This window comes from Gossypium hirsutum, chromosome D08, assembly GCF_007990345.1.
Source record: "Gossypium hirsutum isolate 1008001.06 chromosome D08, Gossypium_hirsutum_v2.1, whole genome shotgun sequence".
NCBI lineage: Eukaryota > Viridiplantae > Streptophyta > Magnoliopsida > Malvales > Malvaceae > Gossypium > Gossypium hirsutum.
Window position 1 is genome coordinate 45,621,957 of NC_053444.1, and position 21,108 is coordinate 45,643,064.

At 34.6% G+C, this 21,108-nt stretch overlaps 1 long non-coding RNA gene across 2 annotated transcripts; it reads right to left on the minus strand.

The window, feature by feature from the left end:
- Window positions 1-17,287: 17,287 nt before the first annotated feature.
- On the minus strand, window positions 17,288-19,208 carry LOC121220112 (uncharacterized). Of its 2 annotated transcripts, XR_005917294.1 has the most exons (6): window positions 19,070-19,200; window positions 18,776-18,883; window positions 18,624-18,684; window positions 18,452-18,519; window positions 18,007-18,343; window positions 17,288-17,906 (listed from the first exon to the last, which is right to left on the minus strand). It is a non-coding gene; the product is annotated as an uncharacterized lncRNA (long non-coding RNA). The 2 variants fall into 2 exon arrangements; XR_005917295.1 differs by having other exon boundaries at window positions 18,776-19,208.
- Between the last annotated feature and the right edge of the window lie 1,900 nt (window positions 19,209-21,108).

Genomic DNA, 21,108 nt, shown 5'->3' on the forward strand with positions numbered 1-21,108 from the left:
GCCCATTCCCTAGATTATACTCCGATAAGTGTCCAAGTCCAGCCGGATGGGCGTCCACAAGGGGCACTCTTTACCATAAGATCTCAACAATATCAGACTGGTACAACAGCACCAGTAAGTGGCTTGACGGGCCCAAGATCCAATTTGAGGAACAATTTTCTTGTTGCACGTGATGATCCAGAAGAAATGAAGCAGGTAGGGGCAGAGTACCCAGATATTATAGAGGCCCCAAAGAAGAAGGGGAATAGGGGGAATAATGCGAATATATATAACAAGGGCCACTCAAAACCAATCACTGTGGGCCGATCAAAGACAGAAACCACCAGCCATCAGAGGTCTTCAAAGCAAGAATCTGGAGTGAAGCCAGGTACTGAGAAGCTCCAGTTCATACCAATTCCGATGTCATATAGTGAGTTATACCGAAGCTTATTTGATGCACGTATGGTGTCCCCCTTCTACTTAAAACCCATACAGCCTCCGTATCCCAAATGGTATGACACGAACGTACAATGCGACTACCATGCGGGAATTACGGGGCATTCAATAGAGAACTGCATTGCCTTCAAGAAACTGGTTGAAAAGCTCATTAATATGGGGGTTGTCAGATTTGATGACTCGTCTAGCGCAGAAAATCTACTACCTAGCCATATTGATAATGGGGTAGACATGAAGGTAGGAAGGGGATCAGTTATTTCTGATTCAGGAGGAAATAAGGGAAAGACACGGAACCATTGTGATTTCCATCATGAGAGGGGGTTCGAGACCCAAGAGAGTGTGGAATTCAAGGCCTTGGTTCAGGACATGATGGACGATAAGGGGATGAAGCTTCGTGAGGAAATTAAAGAGGAGGAAAATATACGTTCAATGTTGGCAAGCGTTCACACCAATGACATATTTGAAGACACGAATGAAAAGGAACCTTGTTAGATATCTGCCCTTATAAATCTGGAGTGTTCTAAGCAACTGGGCTGCGGAAAAAATCCCTTTAGTTTTTAGGGCTTATCTAGAGTAATGTTCAGAACATTTTGTTGTTTTTAGCCTAGAAGCAATAGAAATTCCTTTGTGAAATAGGCTAATGTCTGAACGTTATTATTCTAATAAAATACATCTTTGCATTCACTTTTGAGCCAATATTCTTTTTGAATAATTACGTCTGATTATTTTTTTTTTGGATTTTCTTCCACATCATTCATTTATTCATAATCATACTGTATAAATAATTATTCTTAAATTCATACATTCTTTGTATATTCTTTTGTACCTACAGTAGGTCCCTGGATATCAATGACATGAATGACACTGTTACAGACTTAGAATCTCCTTTTGGGTGAGACATGTGTTTAGAGGGATCTCACGCCTTTGAAGATGACATAGATTGTAGCCTATCTCTAGACTTGTTGAGGATGGTAGAACAAGTGGATAAACAGATCTTACCTCTCAAGGAATCATTAGAAATTGTGAGCTTGATGAAGACTAGAATTGACCTGACCACAGAAACGAAGCAATACCTTGTTGAGTTACCTCTAGAGTTCAAAGATGTCTTTGTATGATCATACCAGGGTATGCCTCGATTCTTAAAGCCTGCACAACAGCACGATGGCAGAAATTTACAGTGCGAACGATGCAATTCTTTACCGGGGCAATGCCTCTCTCGTTGAGTCAGCATAGCTTTGTCCATTTGAAGTCGAGTTTCCATCCCTTCAAGATGTTGGACTTTATCCTGATTAAAGAGGAAGATCCAAAGTTTTCTATCGTAGTTGCGTCCCAAAAGGGCTCTATGAAAGAAATCTGGTACCAAAGAAGGTTTTTCGCATACAAGATGAAAGTGGAAGATCTTATGTGGAAGACTTTAGAATAACATTGATTCTGGTCGAAAAACATGACCAGGACTTGCCTGATCTCATGAGTTCAGACTCAAAAAAAAAATCAAAATATCAAAAAATCAAAATATCAAAAGAAAAACAAAAATAAAAATAAAAAAAATCAAAGTCAAAAATAGGGAAAAAAGAAAAAGAAAAAGGAGAGGTCAAGGCGAAAACTCGCAAAGGGCGCTTTGACCAAAGGTGGATCTGAGTTGAAAACCCGAAAAAGGGCGACTCAAATTTTGAGCAAAATAGGGCATGGACATCACCATTATCGAAGACTTCTGATGGGCATTGCTTCATTTTTTTAGAGGCTACTGCATGGATCAAGGTCATCTTATACTGATACAGAATTTCAGAGAGGATGGTGTTGGAGAATGCTTTGAGCTTAAACAATAGCATGATAGCTGAGGTCTCAAATTAACTCAGAAGTGGACACCATGATTCGTCACTGAAGTTCCTAGAGTTGAACATCGAAAATTGAAGGAAAATGACTGAGACTTACAAGGATTGACGTGAGAAATTACCATATGCCCTCATTGTTTGTCGAACATCTGTACTGGGGCAACACCTCTCTTTTTGGTTTACAAGAATGAGGTAGTTTTACCTGTTAAAATCCCTTCATTACTTGTTGAAGGGATCCAATCGCAATGTGATCAGTTGGCCCTAGGAAAAGGGTTAAAAGCTATTCATCAGGGTCAGATGTACCATAAATAAATAATAAGAGCCCATAATAAACATGCTCGTCTCAGAGAATTCCACAAGAGGGCTGGATGTTGAAAGGGATTCTTCCTTAACGAAAGGATTCTAAAGGGAAATGAATGCCAAACTAGGAAAGTCCCTATGTTGTAAAGAGGACCATTTTTAGAGGAGCACTGATCCTGACTGAGATTGCTAATCCTATAAACTCGGATCCAGTCAAGAAACACTTCGTTTAAAGAAGAAGGAAGGACCAAGGTGAAAACCTGCAAAAGGGCACTTTGAGTCAAAAAAAAGGGGATGAAAAAAATGAAAAAATGAAAAAGTAAAAATGGAGAGGCTAAGGGGAAAACCCGTAAAGGGCACCTTAGGCCAAAGGGGATTTGAGTTGAAAACCCGAAAAGGGCGGCTCAAATATTGATCAGAATGGGGCATGAAGTGATCAGATTGGGGCAAGTGGTGATCCTGCTATACCTGAAAGGGTAGGGTGACATCTTGGGGCATCGACAAAGTCCTGTAGATCTCCTAAACACATGTCAAACTCAGGAAAGTCTTCAGAAAGTTTGTACAGAGAAGTTCAAGCTGCGATATCTGGGGCACCTGACATTCATACTATCTATATATTGAATTTGTCATTCTTGGAATCCTTCTTTCTTTTGCAAGATACATGTTCTAATCAATTCCTCTTTTTATTCTTGTTATCCTTGATAATTTATTCATTTCGAGCTATGCTCTCAAATCAATTCTATTTTACCTATCATTATGATTTTTTTTTTGCAAGCATGTTGCATTAGAATAATGATTAATGGACTAATAATACTTTCACAATGGAAGTTTTGCATACTACTCTAGAAGTTTCTAAATAATATAGGGACCTGAAACAGGACTATTGTTTAGAAAACACCAAGTTTAAAGGGTGAAATATCTAAGAAGGAAGAGTCTAAGTTAAAGACTATCTTTTCAGATTTTGTTGTCTAAACATTGATTGAACAAAATGACAAGATGTCGTGTTGGTGACAAAGCTTCAATGAACCAAAAAGTGATGTTTACCAGGCAAAAAGAAAAGGTCTTCTAGGAGAAGAAAATTTTGCAATTGTGCATGAGCATTTGGTATGACACCTTGGGGATGAGGTAAAGGACCAAAGAGTTTCACATTTAATGTCATTGAATTGCGATAGGAGAAGATTGAGAAAAGCCATACCTTTCTACCCTTGGGTTACAGTGGGAGATTGATGGTACAAATTTTATGTCCCAGTGGATTAAACTTTGACGTGCACAGTGGGGGGCAATCAGATTAAGTGTTTCTTTGGATATGCTAACCGAGCAAGAAGGCGGTGTAGCGCGTCAGTGATAAAACCTTAATAAGCTTTTGTGTGATGATAACCTAAGCATTAAGGAATCATTTTCATGACATTTTGCATGTCATTCATACACATCTAGTTAGGAGAATTTGTTTCATTTTGATAATGTCATCCTAATCATTAGGCATAATTAGGTTCATTATACAGGTCTTATTTCCCTGAGATTACGATGGAACAGACCGAAGAATTTCAGAACATATCTCCCTGAGATTACAGCGTAGCAGATTGAAGCTAGTAATCCTATCTCCTTGAGATTACAATGGAGCGGATTAAAATAAAGGATCTTATCTCTCTGAAGTTACAGTAGAGTAGATCGTATCAGGTCTTATCTTCCTGAGATTACAGCAGAGCAGATTAAAGACACTATCCTATCTCCCTAAAGTTACAGCGGAGTAGATTAAAATAAAGGATCTTATCTCTCTGAAGTTACAGCAGAGTAGATCGCATCAGGTCTTATCTCCTTGAGGTTACAGTGGAGTAGACCGAAGAATTTCAGATCTTATCTCCCTGAGGTTACAGTGGAGCAGATTGAAGCCAGAGATCTTATCTCCCTGAGATTACAGTGGAGCAGATCAAAGACACTATCCTATCTCCCTGAAGTTACAGTGGAGCGGATTGAAATAAAAGATCTTATCTCTCTGAAGTTACAGCAGAGTAGATCGCATCAGATTAAAACCAAGGATCTTATCTCTCTGAAGTTACAGTAGAGCAGATCGCACCAGGTCTTATTTCCCTTAGATTACAGTGGAACAGACTGAAGAATTTCAGATCTTATCTCCCTGAGATTACAGCGGAGCAGATTGAAGCTAGTAATCCTATCTCCCTGAGATTACAGTGGAGCGGATTAAAATAAAGGATCTTATCTCTCTGAAGTTACAGTAGAGTAGATCGCATCAGGTTTTACCTCCCTGTGGTTGCAGTGGAGTACATAGAAGCCAGTAATTCTATCTCCCCGACATTGCGGAGTGGGCCGGAGCGCCAATGCCTATCTCCCCGAAGTTGTAGTGGAGCGGATTAGAACCACAGATCCAATCTCCCTGAAGTTGTAGCGGAGCAGATTAAAATAACGAATCTCGTCCCCCTGAAGTTGGTACGAAGAAGATTGAAGCTACAAGTCCGATCTCTCTGAAGGGCAGTAGAGTGGATCGAAACAACAAGGCACAGTGGATTGCGAAAAGGCTATCTGAAGAAGAAAGGCACCAAGAGGTCAAGACTCGGTGAGACCGAGCAAATTTGGTCTTTCTTAGTCTTTGCTCTGTTCTCGTTACATGACACCGAGCAAAGAGGGGCAGCTGTATAGCCCAAATTTACCCGGGCCTCACCAAATAACAGGCCCAAAAATTTAAAACCTACCCAAGCCCAATTACAAAACCCATTACCCAAAACACAAATAAAAAAAGAAACCCTAACCCTAGGTGCGCCGCACTTAGGGCCTTCTGCATCTGCCGCCGCCGTCAATCATCTCAGCCACCTACCCTCTGACTCGCGCCGCTCGCCCATCACCCCACTTGCCTGCAAAGAAGAAAATCACGCAAAGCACAGTGGCAAACAGAGAAAAAGAAAAAAGAAGACTAAAATAGCATGTAAAATTGGCTATAAAGCCAAGTATCATCTCTGTAACAAAGGCCCCCCTTTTGCAAAACAAAATTCAAGAAATAAGAAATAAAAAACAAATTCAACAACCCCATTTTCGGTATATTTATTTTCTTTTTCTAGTTTTTTTTTCTCTTTATTTTTTTTCCTTTCGAATTATTTGTGTTCGATTTTGTTTCTTTTATCTTTTAAAACTATATACATAACATATAAAAAAAGGGCAAAAAAACATACCTTTTGAATTTTTCGGCCACCGTGTACGGTGGCCGGCGCGACGGCCCCATGACCGGAGGCGGCCGGACCCTAGCCGGAGGAGGGACTGAGAAGAGGGAGAGTTGAGAGAGTATTTTGTGTTTTTTTTTGAAGAGTGGAAGAGAATGAATTTTTGCTAAAAAATTAGAATTTTATACCCCTCTTAAACGGCGTCGTTTAGGGCTTGGCATCATAGCCCTAAAACGACGTCGTTTAGTCTTTAGACCCGATCCACCCGACCCGCCTGCCAAGGATCCGCGTGTCTTCTATCAAGGGGTTATTTGCGCTTCAGGCCCTTCCGCATTTTCAGTCTGTTTCAATTTGGACCATTTGTCTTTTTCCTCCTATTTTAATTTGGACCACGGATTTGTTCCCTTTTTTAATTTGATCCTCAATTAGTTGGGCCCCTAAGGAAGGGACGCGTGGCCTGAAAATCGGGTTTATTACCCATTTGGTCCTTCTTCCTTTCGCGCCCTTCTATTTTGGTCATCCTTTGTGCATTTTATTATAGTCTTACCCTTTAAATTTTATTTTTATCACAAATTGACCCATTTTGTTATTTTTGTTGTTTTATTAACTAATCTAGCTATTATTATTATATTTTGCCATTATATATATGTATATTTACGTCACCATTATTATACCATTTAGTTTTACATTGTTATTGTTATATTTTATTTATATTTACTTATTTAAATTTTGAATATATTTGTCCTATTATTATTATTATTATTATTATTATTATTATAACTATTTATATATATCATCTTATTATATATTTATATCTTATTATATATATCTATATATCTCTTTATAGACACGTTTTTTTAGCTTATATACATACATATGTTTTGTTATACATACATACATATACGTCTATATCCATCATTCATTTTTATAAAATATATGTATATATGTCTTTTTTTACATATATATGTACATACTTACACTGTTTTATTTTACAATATACATACTTATATCATTTATTTTATGTAATATATATGTATGCACATACCCATTTTTTTATTTATATATGTACATATTTATACTTTTATAATATATATACATGTGTATGTACGTGTTTTTATATATATATACACATACTTATACATATTATTTATATTTTAAAATCTATATTTTTCTTACATATTTTCTATATTTTATAATTCACATACATATGTTTTTTATATATATATATCGCAATACATATTAGCATCGTGTTTCATTTTGCCCAATATATCAAAATCCATTTCAAATAAATTAAATCTCGTGTTTAGATATTTGAAAATAGTGCCCTAACTTACTGGGTTTCGACTTTCTCAATAAATCTAAATACACGAATCTTTTCAAACTCGAAGTTTTTTAAAATGATCTCGGAAGTTAAGAAAAGATCGTGCCCTAACTTACTGGGCAAGATTTATTTTCTAAACCCGAGATAATAAAACATTTTTTTGAAAAGGGGTAACATTTTAGCATTCACTCCAGTATCGAGAATTCGAGACGTTGTATCCTAACTTACTGGATATGATGTCTTTTCTCGATTAACGTGAAATATGCCACTTTTTCCAAAATTTTCAACTTTTTAATACAAGGATCGTATTTTTTAAATTTCTTTAAAGTTTTCAGCTTTTTGACATTAAGACATTAAGTAATCAACTAAGGTACCAATTTTGGGCGTATCGAGGGTGCTAATCCTTCCTCGTGCGTAACCGACTCCCGAACCCGTTTTTCTGAATTTCGTGGACCAAACCTGTTGTTTTAATAAAATCAAACCGTTTATTAAAAACAACCACTTTTCAAGGTGATCCAATCACACCTCATAAAAAAGGATTGGTGGCGACTCCCGTTTCATTTTTCAAAACCCAAGTCGACCCCGTTTTTCATCAAAAAATGGTGTCAACAACATGCTCATCAATGGCGATGAACTTGTAATTTATCAGAAAAATGTCCTACCCTACCACTACACACCACACTATGAGTTCCCAAAACTCATCCAGTCTTATAGCTCAAAAATGATGGTGCACAATATTTTTGTGAAAAAAGAAAGAAGACTGGAAGCTTGAAGATGGTAGAAGCAGTTAAATCTTGAAGATGACAAAATGGTGGAAGTTTTGTACAAGGAAGCAATCGATTTTTTTTGGGTGTTTGGTTAATGAGAAAATTTAACAAAAATTGGTAAAAATTGTTTGATGAGAAGGAAATATAAGAAAATCTGGTAAAATCAAAACTATTATGTTGACAGTTGGGGTAAAATAAAGAAAGTTCTACGTGACAAGTTATGATTGGCTGAAAATTTTTTTTTCTAATGAGACAAACAATTTGAGTAAAATGGGTAACAGTTAAATAGTTTAGGTACCAGTTTTAACTAAAAAAAAATTTAGGTACCAATTTAAAAAAAAACTAGTATAATATAGATACCATTTTATTGTTTAATACCTAATGTTGAAAATATAAAAGGTTAGCTTTTTTTTTTTTTTTGAGGGAACGGACAAATATTAAGGTTGAATGGGCAAATTACCGTTCTCACCTTACAAATAATTAACAACCAAAAATAAAGTTAATTAAAATTACTATAATACCCCTATTAGTTCTAATGGCTCCCAAAAGAGATGATTTTATATTATACTAGGAATTTTTACATTTTTAAATGGGTTGATGTATTATTTGGGGTTTTAATTTTTTCCACTAATAATTGTTTCCACATTAAAGACTAAGGGCTAGTTTAACATTACTTTTGAGAAGTGTTTTTAAAAAGTGCTATGAAAAAGCAATTTTGAGAAGTAATTTTAAAAAATTTGGTTTAAGATTTAAGTGTTTAGTATTATTGTCAAAAAGTATTTTTGAGAAATAAAATGTTTATTTTAGACATGGTATTATAAATAAAAAATATACATTTAAATAATGTTCAAATTATTTAATATTATGATATCTTAGCAAGACTATACAAAATAATTTATTATAATTTATTATTAATATTTTAAAATAAGAAATATAAATTTTAAATATTTTAAAAAAATTAACATTAATTATTCATAAAATTTAATTCAATATATAAACCATATTTTAAATAACAAAATATAACCAATAAAAATTTAAAAATATTATATTATTTATAAAAAATAAATTTTAATAAGGAAATAATTACATACAAAATATAAATATTATATAAAATATATTATAAGGGTTAAAACTGTCATTTGATCCAAAAGCACTTTTGCCAATAGCAAAAGCTAAAAAAAATGTTTTTGCTTTGAAGTTCAAAAGCACTTGCAAAAGTTGTTTGTTTAGCGTTGCTCTTGCTTAAAAAGTGTTTTTGACTCCAAAAACACTTTTGAAAAGCAATGTTAAATAAATCCTAAGCGTTTTTTTCCAAATTAATCCTTAAAGTTGAGGATTGTTCAATTATTGGGACTTAAACTTTTTTGGGATTAAGTTAGTCCATGATATTTCTTTGAAAAAAGGTAGGACTCAAAAAATTTAGGCCTCAACGTTGGAACAATTGTCAAGTTAAGAAATTAAGTTGGACAAAAAAAATTCAAACCCTATTGTAAGAACAATTACCAAGTTGATACCCAAAAAATGAACTAACCTTATAAAATTTAAAAAATATAATTTTTTTTATTGATTTTATATTTTCATATAATGGTTGTTTTTAAATTTAAAGTTTGGATTAAAGAATTTCAACTACCATAAATGAAAAAAAAATACAATGAACATTAAAATGATTATAAAATAAGTCATAGTTCTGATAGAGAATAAATTAAAATTATTTCTTTTCAGAAAAAGTAAAATGTGAAAAATGAAATTGGCTTTATCAAAATAGATGTCCCTCTAACCTAATGTTGTAATTATTTATATATTAAAAGAACTACTAATCAAAACTGAAACTGTATATATATATATATATATTTAGAATATTTAATATATACTTAGAAAGGAAAACAAAAGGTGCTATAAGGCTAGAGTTAACATTTCATTGATTCAATTATTATTAGTTAATATTAAATAATAAAATACTAAAAAGTGATATGGCAATAATTTCTTATCTTAAAGATTCGATTTTGGTCTTGATTTGTTAAATGGACAAAAAAATTAATGAGAATAATTGAGTGCTACTGGCATTAAAACGAATTAATTGCGATTATTGTGTTTTAATTGCAAAAATAAAAATGGATTTTGTCAGATTTTCTTGAGATTTTATGCGTGAAAAGTTGGTTTGAAAAAAATATATATGTACAAATGGATTTCTTTTTATAAAGAATTAGCTTAATGCTATAATGGTTGATGGTGTATCATCATCCAAAATAATAATTTATAAATAATCATAAATTATATAAAAGGAATATTATCATGTATATTGTTAAAAAAATTAAAAACACATCAACAGGTTTGGTGCATATTTATATACCTATCATAATTAAGTTAAATATTTAAATTATTTAACAATTCTTAAATGAAAAAATATATATATATATATATAGAATATATTCAAGCAAATAAAATAATATTTTTTTCAAAATGATTTATATTTAATGCATTGTTTATGTATAAATTTATGTACTGATATTTAATTATTTGGAGATGTTATTGTATGATTAATAGTTAATTTATATATTCACGCAAAGATAATATATTAAATACAATTTTTTTTTCAAGAATATGAATTAGAGTCTCAAATTATGGCCTATTGATTGGGTATTCATTTACCCAAAAAATAAATCAAGTTTCAATGATCATTATACCAAAAAAAATATGAATTATTTATTATCACTTGAGCGTAAAATGTTATCTTTTTAAAAGAAAAAAGAGAAAAAGATTTAATCGACATTTACATAAAAATATTTTTTGAATCTTAACTAAAATGGATAAGGTTTACTTTAAAACTAAACTAAAATGGTAGGAATTGGTATTTTATTGATGAAAGAGCTACTAAAACTTGAATGAAATTTAACAGTTACAACTATAAGGAGGAATCACAATAATTACAAAAAGTAACCTAAATTTAGCTACCAAGAAACCTAAATAAAATTACAAAAAGAAAATTTAGCTATGAGAAAATAAATTCATGTGACTTGGAGGAATCACAATAATTTTATGCATATGTGCAATAAACTCAAAGCGTATTTGAAGTATCATTTATATATGAATGCAAAATATTTACCTGAAACATAACTTCAAAAAGTTTTTTTTTATCATCATCCTCCTATACAAAAATTGAAATAGCGTACTCTTGTGACTAATTATTGTTAGGGATTGTATGCTCCTCGTGTAGCATTTGGTGTATGCTCGTTTTTAGTGGCATTTGAGCGTTTGATTGTTGTTTTCATGGAAGAGGCGTTAGTAGATCTTCAGTTAACGGAAGAGGGAGACAATAGAGAGATGGAAGCTTGGGAGATTGAACAGGACGTGGTGGCAGGAGAACCTTTTTCAGATCTGTGTTTGGTAGGTTGCTTTCTAACAGCAACTACAATTAACTTCCAATCTATGAGGACTGTGATGGCAAACCTGTGGCACCCTTTGGGGGGAATCTCCATTACTGAAGTGGGGGAGAAAAGGTTCGTCTTCTAATTTTACTGTGAAATGGATTTTGACAGGGTGGTAAAGGGCGCCCCCTGGACTTTTAACAATCATTTACTTGTCTTTCATCACTTAAAGCAAGGTGAAGATCCCCTGGAAGTGGATCTACTATTTACAGAATTCTGGGTTCAAGTCCACAATCTGCCACCTGGGATGTTTACGAAAGCAATAGCTAAAAAATTTGGAGATTTTATTAGAGCTTTCGTGGATTATGATGTTAAAGCTATTGCGGCTAGGTTAAGGAACTACATGCAGATCAGAGTTAAAATTGATATCAGACAATCTCTGAAGAGGAAAAAGGAACTTATAGTGGCAAAAAAAAAAGGTTTTCGCCACCTTCAAATATGAAAGACTAACAACATTCTACTTTCTGTGTGGTAAGCTCGGACATAGTGAAAATTGTTGTCCTATAAGAATGGTGGCAGGAAGGAAGGAGCTTCCCCTAGAATGGGATATCTCGTTAAAAGCTCCTCCACGATGGGCAGCGGTAGGAAACAGTATCTGGTTAAGGGAACCTACCAAATTTTGTGGAGGGAATTAGGGAACTTCTGGAAATGAGGGCGGTAAAGGAGGAAAGAATCAGACTAAAATAAATCCGATGATGAATAATGGAGCAAATTTAGGGCTAAATTTGTATGGGAAGTCAAAACAGATTCTGAATGAGGAGGATAGTAAGATGGATTCGATGAAGATTGGACCTTCTGAAGAAGATCGACCCATTATTGTAGGAGATGGAAAAAAGAGGCCTAAGCCCAATAATATTCCATTTGCCTCTCCCAATGAGGAATTGATGTGGAAAAATGGATTAGGGGAAGGTAATGACCAAACAAATCAAACGGTTGAACCTGCTGGGTAGGTCAGCTGAACATTACGAAAATGTTAAGTTGGAACGTCCGTGGGCTGGGGAACCCACGGTTTGTTCGGAGAATTCAGCATGTGCTGAAAAAAATATTATCCCCAAGTTGTCTTCTTTATGCAGAAAAAAGTGGAGAGGACGAGAATGGAAAAATAAGAAGGAAGTATGGTTTTGTGAATGGGGTTGATATTTCAGCCCAAGGGTCACGAGGGAGTCTTTCTTTGAGTTGGTGTAGCTAGGTGAATGTTACTGTTATGAGTTTTTCAGAGAATCACATTGATGTGATTATTGATAATAGCGATGGTACCATAAAGTGGAGATTAACGAGGTTCTACGGTATACCGGATAACTAGAGAAGGGCTAAATATTGGGATCTATTAAAACGACTAGGTATGAATAATGAATTGCCTTGGGTAGTTATCGGGGACTTTAATGAGATTTTATTTAGCTCCGAGAAATAGAAAGGTCGTTTGAGGGAAGCTCAGTAGATGGAGGTTTTCACGTCAGCTTTGGAAGAATGTGAGTTAATAGATCTGGGGTATAGTGGTCATTGGTACACTTGGGAAAGAGGAATTTCGAGGCAAATAATATTAGAGAGCGGCTTGATAGGGTCGTGGCGAATCTAGCATGCTCTGAGAAGTTTCCATCTTATAGGCTCACTCACGTTGACAACACAATTTCTGATTATTGTCCTTTACTTATGGATACGAATTTCTTGACAAATCCAATTAATTCTTCTAATCCAGGGTGTCTATTTCATTTTGAAACTACTTGGCTTTTTGAAAATTCCTGTTATGAGCAAGTCAAATCTTTGTGTGAGTCTAACAAAAACATATCAGTGCCTGAAAGGTTAACAATGGTAGGTAAGGGTCTAAAAAGGTAGGCAAGCCAATTGAAGAAAGAGAGGGGTGCGATTATGGAGGAGTTAACAGGGCGTCTGAATAACTTGACTGAAGAAGATCCATCAAATGAGATCATCGAGGCTATGATTAATACTAAACTAGAGCTGAATCTAGAGATTGATAAGGAAGAGCTTTATTAGGAGCAAAGGGAAAGAGCGAATTGGCTAAGGTATGGGGACCGGAACACCAGTATTTTCCATAATTTTACTTCGAGCAGGCGTCGCAAAAACAAGATTGTTGGGCTGAAGGATGAAGATGGGTCAATGAAGGATAAGGAAGAGGATTTTAAGCGTATTGCTACTAGTTACTTTAAATGATTATTTTCCAATGAGGGTAGCAATGGACTCAACAAATTTTCGAAGGGGTTCAGAAAACAATAACGGATGAAATGAATTGTATGTTACTGAAAACCTTTCAAGATGAAGAAGTTAGTAGGGTGATCAAGGAGATGGGGGGAACTAAAGCCCCGAGGTTTAATGGCTTCCATGCGGTGTTCTTTCAAAGATTTTGGGCGATTGTAGGCGAGGATGTTACAAAATTCTATCTTAGAGTGCTTAATAGAAAGCTACAGTTAAACGAGGTAAATTTGTTTTAATCCCCAAAGTTTTAGCGCCAGATTGTATGACATCTTTTCGACCCATAAGCTTATGTACGATGCTTTACAAGATTATTGCGAAAATCATTGCTAATAGATTTAAAAGTGTGTTGGATGGTTGTATTGATGAAACCCAAAGGGCGTTTGTTCCTGGTCGGCTTATTGCCGATAATATTCTTGCGGCCTATGAAATTGTACACACTTTCAAAAACAGAAGGAAATGGAAGAAGGGCTTTTGCCTTAAAGTTAGACATGAGTAAAGCATGTGACAGAGTTGAGTGGGGGTTTATCACAAGTATGATGAGGAGTATGGGGTTCGATGAAAAATGGGTAGATTTGATATACCACTGTATCTTTTTGGTCTCATATGTGGTTACGGTTAATAGAAGGTTGAGTGAGCCTTTCCAACCGGAACATGGTCTTAGACAAGGGGATCCGTTGAGTCCCTATTTGTTCCTTATTTGTACCGAGGGATTCTCAATAATCCTTAAACTAGCAAAGAGGGATGGCCTAATGCAGTGAGCTCGAGTTTGTAGCGGAGGCCTGAGGGTAACCCACTTATTTTTTGCGGATGATAGTATTATCTTTGGCGAAGAAAATGAGGATGGTTATAGGATAATGAAAGGATTTCTAGATGACTACGAGAAAGTGTCAGGTCAGAAGATTAATTTGGATAAGTCTCAAATTTTCTTTAGTTCTAACTGTTCTGAAGAAATTCAAGATCAATTGAAAAATTATATAGGTGTTAGGGCAGTTTCGAGTATGGAAAAGTATTTGGGTCTGCCTACTATGGTGGGGCAGAAAAAGAAAGAGGCTCTCCAAAGGATCTACGACAGTTTGAGAATAATAGTGAACGGGTGGGGGAGCCAGATGCTTTCCCAATGGGGTAAAAAAGTCTTCATCAAAGCTGTGTTACATGCCATACCGACTTATTCCATGTCTTCTGTTCTTCTTCCGAAGCCGATGTGTGCTGACATGGAAAAAATCATGAATCAATTTTGGTGGGGTAAGAGAAGTAATTGACGCGGATTGCATTGGAGTTGTTGGACTGAATTATGTTAGGCTAAAGAGAAAGATGGCTTAAACTTTCGTGATATGGGGAAATTTAACATTATTTTTGTTGACACCATTTTTTTCATAAAAACGGGGTCGACTTGGATTTTGAAAATGAAAATGAAAATGGGAGTCGCCACCAATCCTTTTTAATAAGGTGTGATTGGATCACCTCGAAAAGTTTTTGTTTTTAATAAACGATTTGATTTTATTAAAACAATGATTTTGGTCCACGAAATTGAAGAAAATAGTTTTGGGAGTCGGTTACGTACGAGGAAGAATTAGCACCCTCGTAACGCCCAAAAATTGGTACCTAGTTGATTAATTAATGTCTTAATGTCGAAAATTCAAAACTTTAAAGAAACTTAAAGTACGATCCTCAAAAAAAACTCGAATGACATGGATTAAGATTTAGGAGGATATTTGGCTATTTGGTCGAACGAGAAACCGAAACCCAGCACATTAGGGCACGTTTTCTCGAATTTCCAAACGCAAAACATTGCCTTATTTCGAAATTTTTAAAAAGATATTTGGCTATTTGGTCGAACGAGAAAAATCGAAACTAGTACATTAGGGCACGTTTTCTCGAATTTCCAAACGCAAAACATTGCCTTATTTTAGAATTTCTTAAAAGGATATTAGTATGCGTAACAAAATGTTAATGAATACAATGGTGTAGCATAAATAATACGAGTAATAACAATGAAAATAAATTGGATAAAACGGGCAAATCAATGTCATACAATGCATATAAATAAAATCAAAACATTCTTTTAAAATAATAATGAAAATATAAATAAAGAGATAAACAAAGAAAATGAATAGAACTATAAAAAAAATAAAAGATATATATATGTGTATATACTTAAAAATATGGAAATATGGAAAATATATGTATGTATATACTTTAAAATTATTATATGAAATGTATATAAATATATAAGTAAGCATATACATACATATATACGTATGTAAATTAAAATATGTGTATGTGCATGCATGTATATAACAATTATAGAAGGTATACAAAAGTATGTATATATATCTATGAAAATAGAATAATAGGTATATAGATATGCATATAAGTTATAAAATATAAAGAATGTACAAGTATATATATGTATATGTATATAAAATTATGAAATATAAAAAACATAGAGGTATATATATGTGTGTGTATTTATAAAAATTTAAAAACATATATAGATATATATATTATATGCATAAATACATTTGTACAATATATAAAAAAATATGTATATGTAAGTTAAAATATAGAAAAATATACATAAGAAAAATATAGATTTTTAAAATATAAAAAGTATGTATAAGTATGTATATATATTGTAAGATACAAAAAAAAACAAATAGGTATGTATATATATAAATTAAAAATTTATGAGCGTGTATATACATTATAAAAAAATGTATGTATGTATGTATGTATATATACATAAAAAGATGTGTGTGTATATATATAACAAGGCTTTAAAATAAAATTTAAATAAGAAAGAAATCATAACATTAATACATAATAAGACCAATATATTTAAAACTTCAATAAGTAAGTATATAAAAAATAACACGAAAATATTAATGATCATAATAATAATAATAATAATAATAACATCAAACACATTAATATTAAATAAAATAACAAAAAAAACAAAATATGAAAGACTAAATTGAATTCTAAAATAGGATTAGGGGTTTTAAATTGCAAATACATAAAACAGGTTTGTAAGGGACTGAAACAAAACACGCTCAAAGCGCGATGGACCTGGCGGGAAATATTCCCCAGCCTTGAACCGCGTTTTAACCTGGGGGCCAGCACATGGTCTAAGGACCAAATCGAAATAGAAGCAAAATTTGCAGGCCAAATGAAAGAAGATAAAAAAGAGTCAGATCGCGCTATGTTGTAAAATTGGAGGACCGCATGCGCAAATATCCCTGTAATCAGAAAACAAGCAGATCCTACAATCGAACGGGTCGGGTTGCGGGTCGGAGACCAAAATGACGTCGCTTTGGTCTTTGAACCTAAACCCCAAAACGGCGCCGTTTAATGGGTCTTTAAAATCCCTAAAAAAACCCTAATCCCATTTTAGCATCCTCAAAAATAAAAAAGACAGAGAGCCTCAATCTTTTTTAGCCCTTCGAACTCCGACCCCGACCTCAACGGCGATCCGCCGTATGGTTACCGCGGCCAAGGGCCAACACGGTGCGAGGAAGCCCCTTTTTACTAGGTTCCAAAAATAAACCCGACGGTTCGGGTTTTCGATCCCAAAACCGTATAGAAAAACCTTTAACCTTTTTTTGATTTAGATCCGGCGACGGCGTGGACGGTGGAACGATAAAGCAATTCAGGTAACCCTCTTTCCTTTTTATTTTATTAATAGTTTTTTTTTAAAAAAGAGAAAAGACGATTAAAAAGAAGAAGAAAACAAAACGCTAAAATAAAAATGAAAATCGGAAAACCATCACCTTTAGAAACTGTTTTTCTATTATTCTCCTTTCAAAAAAAATTTTGATACAATATCCCCCCCCCCCCGTTTTACATTGCTTTTCCAAGCTTATAAAGCCGAAAGTCCATCCTCTTTTTTGTCTCTACCCTTCTTTATGCTGCTTCTATTTTTGTCTTCTGTTTGCAGGTACATGGCAAGGTCAACTTGCCGTTTTGGTGAAAGGAGGGCTGGCGGTGGCAGACATCGGGCGTGGTGCGCTGAAGGTGCACATGGGGTAGCAGCGGCGCGAGGCAAGGATGGGAACCCTAGGGTTCCTTGATGCTTTTTGATTATGGACCTCATTGGGCCAGCTAGGGTTTGAAAAATTGGGTCGTTTTAGCCCAATCTACATAGACTGTTATTTTTTTTATTTTTTTGGGTTTTGTTTGGGCCCGGGCTAAATTGGGCCTTTACAGTTTTGTTAGCTAAACAAGGATGGCGGTTAGTTACTAATCTGGATTCGTTGTTAGCTAGAATTTCTAAAGTGAAATATTACCTTGGTCAAGTTTTTGCGAAGCAAGACTTGGGGCTTATCCTTCGTATACTGGGCAAAGTATATATGCGGCACGGGGATTGTTAGAGCAACGGATGGGTTGGCGAGTAGGAACAGGAGAGAATATCTCGATTTGGCATGATCGTTGGCTATCGCAAATGGCTGGAAACAAGGTCCATACACGTCCAATTAATGATTCGGTCTAAACAGTGGCTCAGTTAATTGACCAGGAGAAACGAATGTAGAAAGAAGAGATAATTACCAGTATTTTTTCTATTAAAGACACGAAGACGATCAAATGCATTCCCTTATCCAAAACTGAATGTGTAGACTGTCAGGTGTGGCGTGGGGAGAAAACAGGTTAATATATAGTCCGTAATGGTTACAAAGAGCTCATGACCCGAAACGATAATACAGAAATCCCAGATAATTGACAAATGATTTATAAAAAATTATGATCTCTTTCTATGCCTACTAAGATTAAGCTAATGATGTGGAGAGCATTACGAGGCTTCATTCCAACAGGCCAAGCGCTCTTTAACAGGAGGATCTAAAATACCGTAATCTGTCCTCGGTGCAATGCTTAATTGGAGACTTTCCTACATGTGATTGCAGATTGTAATCAAGTCAAAAACGTCTGGGAAGCAATAGGTATATCCTGGTCTAATAATCAGAATCTGGAGACTTTTTTGGATTAGACTATTCACCTAGTACAAGACAGAACAGAGAGGGTCTAGAGAAAGGTTGTCATAGTGGTTTGGGAAAACTGGTGGGCCTGTAATTGACAAGTTATTGAAGGCAAATCAGTAACAAGGCAGGAGACAACGACAAATATTATAAACATGATTGCTGAAATTGATGTGTTAAAGGAAAAGTTACCTACTGTAAGGGAGGTGGACACAGACCGCTGGAAACCCCAAGCTTTGTGGGTGAAATTGAACTTTCACAACCAACAAAACCCAAACAAAAAAGTCATGCTCGGGATTTATCATTAGAAATGAAAAAAGGGAAGTAATGGGAAGTGGAGTTACCCTTCACAGCAACATCTTAGACGCGTTCTTGGCAGAAGCTAAAGCCTGTTATCAAGGGCTCCTTTTTGCTAAATGATCGGGGTTTGCAAAAGTAGAAGTTGAAGGGGACTCTCGGAAGACAATCGAGAAAATTAATCAAGAAGGAAACAGAATAACAGATTTAGATTCAGCTATAGTAGATATCAATGCCATTGGAAGGACTCTCCATCATATCAGATTTAAACATGCAAGAAGGGAAGCCAATCGAGTGGCACATTTCATCCCTAGGGAGGGGCACAATAGATCAGAAAATACCTTTTGGATGAAGGACACTCCGGACTATCCTGATGGTTCACTAGCGGCCATGCTTCAGTTATCAGAGAAGTTTTTGATGGTGGTCTGGAGTTTTTTGTTTTCTACCGGGTTTCCATTTATTTTTTACTTTGTTGGTTCCAGATGTCCTTTGGATTTCCTAAACTTATAAATGTTGGTTGTTTTTTCTTTGGATTACCTTAATGGAGATCACGGTTTTACCCCTAAAAAAATTGAAATAAAATCTCAAATCAAAATAGAATAAACTTTAAAATAACTTCCAACAGTCAAATTGTCACACCCCAAAATAAAAGACGCTAATTGAAATAATTAACTAAGAAATGAAATAAGCTTGATGGTTAAATAGTTAGTGACCTCTTTAGAGGTCCTAAGTTTAAGCTACCCTTCTCCCATTTCTCACTCATTTTATTTTCAACAACTTAGGATAAAAACCATACTAAAATAAATATTGTTAGGAGTAAAAACTAAATAAAAAATAAGCTTCAAGTTTAATGGTTAAAAGCTTACTTCCCTTCTCATTAACCCAAGTTTGAAACACACTCCTCCCTTTCCATTTTTTTAACTCCGACCAATTTTGGGTAAATTGCCCATATCGCCCCTAGGGTTTGTAAACCCTAAGTATTTAATCAATTAATTTCCTATTTGGTCTTCATTTTCCCTCTTTTCAAATCCTAATAGAATTGCTCTTCATCTTTTCTATTTATCATCTTTTTTTTCTTTTTCTATTCTTTACACCATATTTTGCATCTTTTTGTTGTTGATAATCTTTCTTTTCCGTATCAAATAAATTCCCGTTAAATCGTTTTTCTACCGATTGTTGAATTCATTATCAATAGCCCCCGTATCTTCATCAAAGTTCAGTAAGTACACCCGTTTCAATAAATAGAACTTGTAATCTCATAACCTCATTATTCCATAAAGATCTTTCACTTGATTAATCAATCTTTTTCAGTTCTAGCCAAATCTTTCGATAAATCTTGTTAAATCTTGAAATCAACTATTAATTTATGTGTAAATGTCATTTGAAGGACCTAATTTAGGTGAAGCGGACCAGAACCAAGCGTGAAGAACATCGATCAGACCTTCAGCGATAGGTATGTGTTCTTTTACAATGGAATCGGGGCAAACTGTGTGTTGGATTAGGGCCACATGGTCTCCCACACGGCCCTCTACACAGCCATGTGTCTTGCAAACCCTAGGCTAGTTCGTGAACCACACGACCACAACCCTCTTACACAATCGTGTCTCCTTTGTAGGTTAATTTTTGCAATTGCCATATGGCCAGTTTGTTACACTTTGTCCAAAAATTTGTGAATTGTTCTATTGAGTCCCTATAAAGACTTCAAACTATTTTTAGAGTTTGACTACTCATGTTTGAATCCCTAATAATATGAATAATTGAAAGTTTTGATCTAAATGACTGAATTACTACTTTTATATGCATAATATGTGAACAATACATGCCTATTGTCTCTATATTACTGATTGCATGTTCAACATGCCTTTTGATATCATTAAACTGAATACATGTTAAGCATGGATTTTCTACCGTACTGATTTGTTATAAGCATGTCTATTACTATCATATTGATCTGTTATAAGCACGTTTATTGCTACCATATTGATTTGTTATAAGCATGTTTATTGCTACCATATTGAACTATTATAAGAATGCCATATGGCATTGCATGGGGTGGGACGATATGAACGAAGGAGGTGTGAGCATTTTATCTACATCGATGAGTGGTTTATTGATATTAGTCTCAAGGCCCAAAATAAGGCTCATGAACATGATGGGCTCAAATTTTCTCATGCCTAATAACAAGGTCGAAGGCCAAGAAAATTCGAGCAAGATTGAACGGAACCATCCAAGATTTTGTTACCAAGGCCTAGATGCGCACATGACCAAAAAAGAAAATCAAGAAACCGAATCTTGGTTCAATTTTACTGTTTCGAACAATTTCAAGAATCAAGAAAATCAAGATTTCAAATCTTAGAAATCTTGGTCCAAAAACCGAATC